General features: G+C 45.9%; 1 protein-coding gene across 2 annotated transcripts in view; it reads left to right on the forward strand.

Moving 5' to 3' along the window:
• The first annotated feature begins 5888 nt into the window (after window positions 1–5888).
• The window catches only part of Slc7a14 (solute carrier family 7 member 14), a 122710-nt gene continuing 116466 nt past the window's right edge, over window positions 5889–12132 (forward strand). Inside the window, exon 1 of one of the 2 annotated variants that reach the window (XM_028872599.2) lies at window positions 5889–6109. The gene's annotated coding sequence lies outside the window, so the exon portion shown is untranslated. The remainder of the gene's footprint in view (window positions 6110–12132) is intronic. The other variant, XM_028872598.2, reaches the window with a different exon arrangement.

The raw sequence follows: 12132 nt of genomic DNA on the forward strand, positions 1-12132 counted from the left end.
TGCATTTTTAACAAAATCTCTAGATAGTTCTTGTGTACATCAAAGCTGTAGAAACATGGATTTAGATGCTAGCTGGACTTGACAGGAAATGACCTGTCACTTCAGAGTTTGAAGTTGTTCTTTTTGTAATTATGTCACAATTTTTCTGATTATTCTATGGGAAAAAACTCAATTTGAGGCCAGTATGTCTTTACCATCTCACCAACTGCTAGTACCCATTTTAGAAAAAAAAAAATGGATTTAGCTAGCCTTGAATTCTAGAGAGGTAAAGGTGTTTAGACTGAATAGAGCAGTGTTGTTTTATTTTTATTTTTATTTTTTTTTTAGAATTTTCTGTGTAGTTGCTTTTATTTATGAATCAAGAGTGCTCTGCTGTGTTTATGCAGACAAGCCGCTGTTTTTTTTTTTTTTTGTTCTTTAGATAAGGTAGTGAAAGAAAAAATTTAAAAAAAAAAAAGATTTATCTATAGGAAGAACTGTACTTAACACATACTGAGATGTTCTTGTTTTGCTCTTCCCTCCCAGGTTAGGAAATCATTAGTTTGGCATTCCTGACCTCTGATCCCTTTACATAGCATCACTCACTGTGGTGGTATTCTAATTGTACTGAAATGTGATTTTAATTGTATGTTAATAAATAAAGTTGCCCGGGGTCAGAGCTATTAGAGCCATAGACAGAGTGTGGCGGTGGTGGCGCACGCCTTTAATTCCATAGATCTCTGTGTGTTCGGGGATACAGCCAGCATTGGAGACATATGCCTTTAAGACCTAGAGGGCTGTACATACACACAGTGACGAGGCAGTCACGTGTTTGGGTTTACAACCAATGAGAAGGCAGAACAAAATACTATGAAAAGACAGACACACAGGAAATAGCTCTCTTTTGGGAAGCTAGGACCACCACAGAAGGAATGGTGAGATTTTAGCTCTGAGCTCTGATCTCTTGTCTTTCTCTTTTACATTGGTTCTGTGTTTCTTATTTAATAAGGTGGTTGGTTACATCTACAACTCACAATGCATCTTCTGCACTCTGTATGGGCTGAGGGTGAGGAGAGTGCGCTGTTGGGTGATACATTTGGAAATGAAATGGGTACATTCAGAACTTTGTCTTGAAATTCAGATATCCAGTAGAAAATTCGAAGATTGGTAAATATCTAGCAATCAAATAATCATTGATAGCAGGATTATTGATTTCCTTTGTTTACAATTGTGTGTATTGGGAAAGCTGTGCTGTGCAAGTACTCTATGTATGTTTTAGCACAGGTGTGTGTATACAGGGAAGATACTTGTGGAAGGCAGAAATCAATATCAGGTGTCTTTCCTGGATCTCCCTACACCACCACCACCACCACCACCACCACCACCACCACCACCACCATCACTACCACCATCACCACCACCACCATCATCACCACCACCACCTCCACCACCCCTCTCTCTGTCTCTTTCTTTTTTCCTTTCTTTCTTTCTTTCTTTCTTTCTTTCTTTCTTTCTTTCTTTCTTTCTTTCTTTCTTTCTTCTCTTTTTGGTTTTTTACAGATAGGGTTTCTCTGTATAACAGGCCTGCCTGTCCTGGAACTCGATTTGTAGACAAGGCTGGCCTCAAACTCATGGAGATCTGTCTGCCTCTGCCTCCCCTGGGAGCTGGGATTAAGGGCGTGAACCTTCACAGTGGACATCTTTTGTTTGTTTGTTTGTTTGTTTGTTTGTTTGCTGAGACAGTATTCTGTCATTGAGTCTGAAGCTCTTTGGTTTGTCTAGGCTAGTCAACAAGCTTCAGATCGGTCTGCTACACCCCTTTCCAGCCCTGGAGCTGCAGACACACAGTGTGGCTCCACCCCTTTCCAGCCCTGGAGCTGCAGACACACAGTGCGGCTCCCAGCCTGGATGGGTGCTGGAGATCTGAACACAAGTCTTCATGTTTTTGTAGCAGGCACACGATAAACTGAGCTATTTCTCCAGCCCTGGGTTACTTCTTTAGCATGCCTTTAAGGTGTGCTGACATATCCTGGGTGTCAGTTGTGCCGTCCTTTTTTTCCTCCTCAATCCAGCAGCACTGCTTTCAGCAGAAGGGGCTCCACACCAGTGTGACCAGGGTGCTACAGTACTTTGGATTCCTTAGTCTTTGAATCTGTCAGAAGCAAGAACACCACTGAGCATGGAATTCTTCTAGGGGGGGAAAAACTCAAAATATTCACCTTCATGAACCAGGAGACAAAATCAAATCCTTGCTTTAAAGACCCTGGCCAGCCCCTCTTAGCCTAACTATAGCCTATTCAAGTAGTTCGTGTAGCATGAATCTTCAAAGTTCTTATTAATAAAATCAAACCCGGAGCCAGGGTATTGGGATGAACTGGAAGATCAGAGAACAAGCCACAGGTATCTTACCTTGCCAATTCCTCAGCTGGTCCTGTTTCCTCAGACTGGAAGCTTCTGTGTCCTCATCCCAATGAATCTCAGCTGAACTGTGTTGCTCCAAAGCCTGAAAGCTTAACCAGCCGAAAGCTTAACCAGCCAAAATGCCTCTAGTTTTTGGTCCTCACGCCTTATATATCTTTTTGCTTTCTACCACCACTCCCTGGGATTAAAGGCTGGCTTTCTGGGATTAAAGGTGTGAGTCACCATGCTTGGCTGTTTCCAATGTGGCCTTGAACTCACAGAGATCCAGAGGGATTTCTATCTCTGGAATGCTAGGATTAAAGGTGTGAGTGCCACCATTTTCTAGCCTTTGTATCTAGTGGCTGTCTGTTCTCTGACCCCAGATAAATTTATTAAGGTACACAATATTTTGGGGAACACAATACCACCACAAGTTCGACCAGAGGGGTGTTATTGATGACTGCTGGTATGCAGTACTAGCCAAGGCTGACATCTCGGGTAAGAGGTCCTGTGCTCACAACTGGGAATGTCAGTTCTCCATCACTAAGCTAAGGTGGTACCCCAGTACTGCTGGGGTCATTATTGCTTTCTTCTCATCACGGTGCTTCCCCAGCAGCTTTAGTACTGTAGAGCAGGAACCAGTTTTGCATTGTTGGAGGCTGCATTCTGAGTATCTCAAATACGTGTTCAATAAATTAATCAATACTTCTATATTCCATTTGCTGGAACAAGAAAACTAAGATGTGGCCTGTCCAGATTTAATTAGCAGTTACTGTGAAGTATCATTGTTTCATTTTGGTAGTGTGGTGTGTGCTGATCCTTATTGCTATGCACGGCTCTAAACACTTGCCAATATTTCTGTTCAGGTGATGTCAGGGGCTTCTGATATGGTCAGGAGTCACCAGAAGCTCTCAAGTAAAGGAGGCGGCAAGAGGGACCTTACCACAAAATCCCCTTAAGGTGTGACTGAGTGTTGAAATCTATGCAAGCTCTGGCCTTTAGGTCCCCTCTCCAGCCCTTTGCTGGGTAAAGCCACCTTGGGCTTTCAAAACTGATTGGGCTCTAGTCAGAGTCCTATGGTGATTACTGAGAACATATCCCAAATTTTCTAAAATGCATACTTATTCAAGTACTTGCTCATAATGACACTAATTTTTAAGGTCAAATTAAGTGACATCATGCTCATTATTCTCTGTGATTTCTGATAGCACTGAAGAAAGAGTTGGGAATCAGGGGTATCTTTTCACCAGAACAAACTTTAAAGTGCTGTGTGCGGGAACATGAATGGCTCCCTCTGGTCTCTGGTTTCCTTACAAATGAGGAGATCTAGATAGATGTCTAAAGCTTATTAAAGGGAAGCATACCAGGACTCGGGGGCAGGGATCTCTGGTCTGGGTCAGGGCAGTACCGTTAGCAGTAGGTTAGAAAATAGTTATCACTGCCCACACTGCTGCTAAGGACCCAGAAACTGCTCTTGGATTAAGAGTCTTTGGGATTTGGAATTGACCCTCTTTTGAATTACCAACCCCAACCCTGCTCTGCTAAAATATAGGCACTAAGCTACATTACATATTAAATACTGATAACTACTGAGATTTTGACTAGTGTTGGAAAGACAAAAGCCGTAGTTGTGGGTAAGATGATATTAATTTAAAACAATCTCAGAGCAACAGTGAAGCTCTTAGGCCCACACCGCCCTTGGGTTTCAGGCAGACTTGTAAACTTACAGAGACTCGCTGACTTCTCAGTTGCTGCTCCCTAACAACCCCAGATTGCCCTCTCCTAAACCCCTTAGTACCCTGGGACTAGAGCAGCCTCAGTGTTCCCCTCAGGCCATAGCGTTGGTAGGTATTTGTTTACTTTTTACCACCATGGCTTCTCACTCAGTAGTGGCTGTTAATTAGCCTAGCTGAACATCACAACTGTCTCCTAGAGAAAGTAGACATGCTTGTCCCGTTTTCAAGATACAACTCTGAGGGCTCAAGAGATCACTTAAGGGTTATATGGTGAGTCCCAGGCAGAGCCTGCACCAACATCCCAAACTTTACCCTTTTTCTGCAACAGCTCACAACTTTGTGGGATCCCAAGAAGTCTGATACGCTATGAACTTAAAAGTTTAAGTCAGAGTATTGTCTCAAGAAGGTATGGATGCAGGCTTAAGGTAGTGATGAGTTTGAAGTAGGTGGATGTACCAAGACTGTCCTGGCCATGATTGGATACCAAAGGAACAGCTAGACCTCCAAGGCCAGGGCTGATCCACAACCTACAGTTAGATATGAATTTGCCCTCCATGAAAGGAATAGCAGTCAGCCAGTATTCTCCCTGAACATAACAATGTAGTAACTTTTATATCTAATAGAAGGAGCTTACATGCCATCAACTGCCATAGACTTTAAGGGCTTTGACAAATGTCTAACAATTTATGAAGGCACTTTGCATCCAAATCAATCTGCTCGATGCATGTTAAATAATTGATTCACCACCGTCAGATGTGCTAGGATTGGTACCATCTATTCTCTATGTTTGTTTGTTTGTTTGTTTGTTTGTTTGTTTGAGACAGGGTCTTACTATGTAGCCTCAGTAGGCCTGGAACTTGCTATGTAGATAAGGTTCATCTTGAATTCACGGAAATCCTCTTGCCTCTGCCTCCCAAGTGCTGGGATTAAAAGTGCGTGCCACCACACCCAAATAGTCCTTTTGAGATAGAGAAAGCTTCTAGGACACTCACTTTAAGGGACCAGTGTAAAATAAAAGCTTCACGTATCTCCCTGTCTGCTTGGCCTGATCATCTAGCCTGACCTCATGGAAGACTCCTTCTATGTTCCAAAAGACATCTCCATTCTACTGGCACACACATCACACTCTCTTTGTTTCTGAAACTGTTCTAATGGAGGCAAGAGACGGACTCTCCTTTACTGATCTCTTCCCATGCCTAGCACTGAGCTAAGCAACTTCAAGAACATGATGTCCACTGTCTCCAGAGTCCTGGGAGAGGTTCATTTCATAGACAAGGGAAGAAAAGCTAGAAGGTCATAGACTGAAATTCCGAGTCTTCAAAAATCTCCAATCCTCAAAATGTTGTGGACTCTAAAATAAGATTGGTGTCTTTGAGCTTTGGGTCTTGTCTGTGAGAGCTGAGGGGGAGTTTAGCATCTCCAACCTTTTTTTTCCGACAGCATCGAGGTGGGTAAAAGAAGGCTGAGTCTCGAGGGCTCCTCATCCGGAGGAAGAAAGCTTCCAGGGGACAGGAAGCAGGCCTGGCGGGTAGCTGAGTCCAGGAGAGGTGGAACTGATGGCAGAAGCCATCCCAACCAGCACAGCGACACTGCAGAGTCCTACCACCCTGTATTCCCAGGGCATAGAACCGGTCTCCTCCGCTCCACACAGCGGGAGGTACTGGAGGCTGGAGGCCGCACCTGGAAGCTCAGGAAGGCAGATGAGTGACAGACCCGGCGGAAGCGGGAGGGGCTGTTCGGGAGCGATGCTAGTCCCCAGTAATGGAAGGGGCTGGGCTAGCCACGTGACTGCAAGGAGGCGGAGATAGGCAAGCCGGAGAGCAGACTGGCAGGCGCTGGAGGGTTGCGGAGGGGTTTAGATCTGAATAATTGAGGAGCGATTCAGCAGCCGCCGCTGCCTCCTCTCTTCCTTTACCACCACCACCGCCCGCATCTCAGCTGGAAGTGCAGATCGCCGGCCATCAGCTTCCAGACCATCACCTCCAGCCTCTCTGGTGAGTGGATGCCCCCCTTCACCACAGGCTGTGCCCCCTGTGCAGCCCCTGGCTTCCCACGACTCAGATGAACCAGCGAGCCCCAGGCACCCGAAGGGAGGAAGCGGGAACATGGCGCGGAGGTTGAGGGCGACCTATGGGAAGGGGGTCTCTGGAAGAAAGGAGCGAGGTCAGGGTCGCGCGGGCTCGGGCAGGGAATGGGGCCCTGGTAGCGTCCGCGATGTGGGGACGAGCGGGCGCGGGCAGGCGGGGCGCGGGCTGGCGCAGCCTCCGCCGAGGCGGGAGCGCGAGGCTGAGATGCTGGGAGTCCCCGGCCACCCGGGTCTCGGCAGCCGCGGGGCCCACACTGTCCTCCAAGCCTGTGCGCGCACCTGACTGGGGTAATTGGGCTCTCGGCCTGGGACTGAGCCCTTGGAAAAAGAAGAGATGGTTTCCTGGCGGGCCGCAGTCCCAGAGGAAGGCGGGGACAACAATCCGTCCTTTTACCTGAGCAAAACTCTTCAAAGGGACTCCAGAGGAGCCCGACGCCCCGACTAGGCTGGTGCGCCACGGGGAGCATCTGTCCCCAGCCAACCGGGACACCGTGAGGCGATGAGAAGGATGTGACGGGAGAGGTATCCGGGCACGTTGCTGCCCAGCGGCTTTCAAGAGGACTCTCGCCCGAGCTGTTTCGCCTGTTTTAGTCTGGCCTTTTCCGCAGCCCCAAAGCACATTCAGTCCCCCACGAATTCCGAGGGGCAGAGTAGGGTGGCGTGGCCCCGAGCCTCCTCTCTCCCCTGAGTCACTCCTCCTCCCCGTCAAATGTGCATTTTATATTACGATCGAAGCTGCCAAATGACTCAGAAGGGATGGAAAGAGAAGATGAGGGGAGGTAGGAGCAGCAGGGCTGTCGCCTGTCCTCGGTACTAATCTTGCTACGTGTGCGAAACTCGGTTCATTGAGATCTTGAGTCAAGAGGCTCAAAGGATGTTCGCCTGTGTGGCGGAGGCAGTAACTGGACCGAGTAGCCAAAGGATGCGGGATACCCTGCCTCCTCTCCCGGGTCGCGGAGAGCACTAGAGAGCGGGTGAGAGGCGGGGCGCTGTCCGTGGTGCTGAAAGTTGTCTGTTGGGAGGTAAATACCGGGAACTGGTGGGATCCCGGGCTGGCCAGCTCTCCCTGCAACTGAGATATAATCACCGTAAAAGGGCGTCGTCCGCTGTTTAAGTAGAAAACAAGTGAGGCTCCATTGCCTTCTCAGTTCTCTGCTTCCCCAGACTTGTTCTGGGTGGAAGAACAAGGCCCCCCTGAAATTCCAGGATGTGACTTGGTAACTGGATGATGCCTCACTCTGCCTGACGCAAGTCTTCCAGTCCATAAAGTGTTGAAAAAGCAGTTAGGGATGTTGTCCTGAAAAACACTTCTGTGGCTTTCAGGAACCAGAGAATTGTGAGGATACAGAAAAACAAGTGAATTCATTTAAAGGGAGTTGGATTCGCCTTGTTTGGGGTTATGACTTGTCTTTGCTCTGCGTCTTCCCTCACCACCACATGTTGTTTACATCCCCCAAACATCAATTTTAGCAGAGAGTAGGCTTGTTTTTTAACCAGCGTCTTGTGGGTAAGGTGAAAAAAGGAGTAAGGCAACTGGGGGATGTGCAAGTTAAGAGAATATTTGCTGAACAGTCATATTAGCAGACACAGTCTGCTAGACATTGTCATCTTGTTTAAACCTCACATCAGCGCTGAGCCATACCTATAACACAAATGAAAAAGCTGAGGTTGGGGGTTGGAGTCACATTCTCTGCTGCTTACCTCCATGCCCAAGTCGCTTTCATGTCTTGATCGTGTACTTGACTTTCATCGGCTGTGATGAGGAGTGGGGATACAGCAGATAACGGGGGGGGGGCACTTTCCCTTTCACACACTGCTCTCTCCTAATCCTTTCTTCTTTAATCTGTTTACCTACCCGCTGTCACTCACTCCCACCCTCCAACTGTTTTATGCTTGCTACAACTGTTCACACAACTTGAGCTCCAAGTTTATAGAAACAGGTTGGAGGCTAAACCAGCAGGCTTTCCTGGAAGGACAAGAACTAGAACACTGAATCCAGAAACCCACATATGCCTTCATATTTAGACTTGTGCTTAGAGTTAGAATGGTGTGAATAGTCAGGACCATTGTTCGACAGAAAAGAGACTGGGAGCCTGGAGGAGTCACCCTTCTCAGTCACATAATTGAAAAGTTAGTATTTAAATCCTGAAAATGTGTTCCAGAGTCAGTACCCTTCCCACCAAGCCTCAAGGCCTGAAAACTCAACCGAAATGCCACGTACCCAGATACTTCTCCCATCCGGGGACAGATGCTCCCTGTGGCTCACCAGCCTAGATGATATTAGCATCCCGATATATCACAAATGTCTAACATACAGACAGTCCTCTTGGATACTGTTTCTCTGAGAATTTTCCTCTTCTGGTTCTACTATTCCAGTACTGTCTGCCTCTGAGTACCTGAGAGACAATCAGTCCTTCTCAGTGACACGTTTCCTATAAAGCAGTCACAAACAGGGATGGTGCTGTGGCTGTCCACAGCATGCCCGTGTTGTCTAGATCACTCTGACCTCGTCCAACAACATAGTTTCCCTAAAACTGATAATTCCAAGCAGCTCCCCATGACTTCAGAGGAACTTGGAAGAGGGCTACAAAATAACCTAGGCATACATAAGGATCACTAGAAGTGCTAGTATCTATAAAATGCTTTCCGCAAGCTAGGCGTGATGTTAAGTCCTTTCATCTATCATTTCTTGGGGTCTTCCCAGTTCTCCCAAGTATAGAGCTTCATCAGGGATGATCCTGTGATTACTGGTCATTCTGGCAGACTCTGACATCTCATTCACTTCTCCTTGCTTCGTTTTAACAGCCTGGAGTACAAGTTCATCTTCATTCATTGGATTCCTGTAGCCATAATGACTGCACTGGCAGAGAAGACATTTTTATTCTTCTCTCATATGTTACATCCCAACTGCAGTTTCTCTCCCTCCCCTCCCCTCAGCCTTCCTCTCATCTCTCCTCTCCCCCAGATCCACATCCCCTCCATTTCCCCTCAGAAAAGAGCAGGCCTCCCAGGAACATCAACCAAACACGGCACATATATTCTACAATAAGACCAGAGACATACCATCACATGAAGGCTGGATGAGGCAACTCAGTAGGAGGAAAAGGGTCCCATAAGTAGGCAAAAAGAGCAAATTTCCCCACTCCCACTGTTAGGAATCCCACAAGAACACCAAGCAACCCAGCCATAACATATATACAGAGTATCTAGGTCGGACCTCTACAGGCTCCCTGATCTGCGAGCCCTCACAAGTCCCGGCCAACTGATTCTGTGAGCCATGTTCTTGTGGTCTTCCTGACCTCTTTAGTTACTCCAATCCTTCCTCCCTTTCCTCTGCTTGACTCCCCAAGTTCTGCCTGACGTTTGGCTGTGGGATTATGCATCAGTTCCCATCAGTTGCTGGATGAAGTCTCTCTGCTCTCTTTGATGGGGATTCTGCTAGGCTCTGGTCCCAAAACACTCTGCAGGCAGGACGAAGTGTAGGTCAAAGGTTTTGTGACTGAGTTGGTGTCCCAGTCCTTCCATTTGAGGCCTTGCCTGGTTACAGAAGGTGGCTGGTTCAGACTTCTTGTCCCCATTAGGAGTCTTGGCTAGGGTTGCTCTTGTAGATTCCATGGAGTTTCCATTGCACTAGGTCTCCACCTCATCCTCCAAATGCCCCCCCATTCCAGTCATTTCTCCCAGTTTTTTCTCCCCCCATTCCTCTTGTTCCCAACCTCACCTGCCCCAGAACACCCACGAAATCTATTTCATTTTCTCTTTCTGGGGAGATCCTTGCATCCCCTCTTAAGCCCTCCTTATTACTTAGCCTTTCTGAGTCTGTGGACCACAGCATGATTACCTGTCACTTTATAACTGACATCCACTCACAAGTGAGTACATACCACATTTGTCTTTCTGGGTCTGTGGATCACAGCATGATTACCTTTCACTTTACAGCTAATATCCTCTTTATAAGAGAGTACATACCATGTTTCAGAGTAGACATTTTACATTGAATTGATAGTTCTATCTTGCTCCAAAACTTAGCTTAAAAATTCAAATTCAATCCAAGTGGCACTGAAATGCAGATGGGTTCATTAGCCCTTCCTTAGAGAGCCCCAGATGCCTTCTTAGTGCTATTGCCAACATTTTACTTCTGCCCCTTCTAGGTCCAGTTAAGGCATAACTCATATTAAATTCATATTAAATAACTTCATAAGCCTAAAGATGCTATTGAAGGGGTATTCTGGGTCCTGTGAACCATGATCATAAACTGTCTGGAACCTCTCTATCTGTAGTCACTAGCTACATAACCCATTTAAAGTCCAACTGTAACTAAAATATTTTGACACCAGTATCTCATATCTCAAGTGCTCAATAACCATCAGTGACAAATGACTACCTTATTGGAAGGGGCAGAACTTTTCCATCATCGCAGAGGGTTCTGTTGGACAATGCCACTTCCAAGAGTGGGGGAAAAACCCTCACAGCAACAAAGGACAAGGCATTGAAAAGAATTAAGGATTTAAGACTCTCTTTGAAGCTCCTGACAAGGAAGGAGACAAGAATACTTGTACCTCCTATGTCTCTAGCAGCCCAAAGATGGGCAGGGTGATCAGCAGCTAGCCAGGAGCTACATGTCTGCTCAAGGAGCTGGAGGCCTCAGCAGTCTGCTTGCCGTGGATTCTATGTGGGTTGATGGTTTGGTTTGTTTGGTTTGGTTTGGTTTGGTTTGGTTTTCTGAATTTCAACTTAGAAGTAACCTTACTCTTGTCTAGAATTCAAGTACAACAGCTTAGTAATGGGTGTCTACCTTATCTTAGCAAGTATCTTGTGATAAACATGGAAATAATAGATGGCTTGGAACCAGTGGTAAGCATGCCAGTTGATGACATTATAGACCTTCCTAAAGCCCCCTTCCTTCATCTGTAACATTGATGGGATTTCCATAACTACCTCCAAACAGTTGTAGTAAGACTGAGAGACAGCTAGATGAAGGTACCTCTAAGGAGTGTGGCTGAATGCAATTGTTGATTATTACATACACATGTGGTACAGACTATGCCCAAACAGGGTAGCTCAAGTTGAAGAGCTTCTGGGTGTTTTTAATCTTTCATTTGAATGCATTTTGACTTTATTTTCATTTTCATTGAAAAGTAGAATGATGGATTTGAATTTTTGATTGCTTAGATTTCCGATTGGTTAGGTTCTATTAATAGAAACTGTGCACTGTTTGTAGATTAGTTTATTTGAACCTGAACATGTTCTTCTCAGAAAAAAAGTCATTAACTGAAGGGTCATAGTGTCTTGAAGAAAACTGCTGTGACATTAAGGATTCAGAAATAACACAAAAAAAATGTATTGTGGGTATTCCTCAGTGCAAATGGGTGAGAGGGATAATTTAAAAGAAATGTTTTATTACTAGTGAATTGAGCTTCATAAGTGAGTATGAACAATGGTAATTCTATTTCGTGCATTGATTAAACCAAAAGAAAAGGCGAAAATCTATTTCTTCAACTGAATTCTTGGAGCTGCAGTAAGTATTCTGGCCTTAGATAGGAGCTTTGGCAACATGGATTCTCTAGTGAAACCTGTGTCAGCCGTGAGTAGAACTTGAGAATCCAGCTATGTGGCCTCCCAACTTTGCTTAGTGCCTACCCCTGCACCTTGCCTGGTGCTGTCCGTTCCTCGAGTAGGAGTACTTTTTATATGCAGCCATGGCTTGTTTTCACACTTGATACTTAGGTCTTCCCCTCTTTTAACACTAGGCTAACACAGGACTCAGATTCCATAGAAGATAAGCCTGTAAATAAAATTCCTCCAGCAGATGATTGCTTTTTTAAAGTATATATAATACTAATTCTTTAGGGATTTCGTACATGCATGCAATGTGTTTGATCATATTCACTGCCTTCCCCACACTCCTTCCCTCGGCTCCTCATAGATCTA

This window comes from Peromyscus leucopus, chromosome 6 (assembly GCF_004664715.2).
Source record: "Peromyscus leucopus breed LL Stock chromosome 6, UCI_PerLeu_2.1, whole genome shotgun sequence".
Classification (NCBI taxonomy): Eukaryota; Metazoa; Chordata; class Mammalia; order Rodentia; family Cricetidae; genus Peromyscus; species Peromyscus leucopus.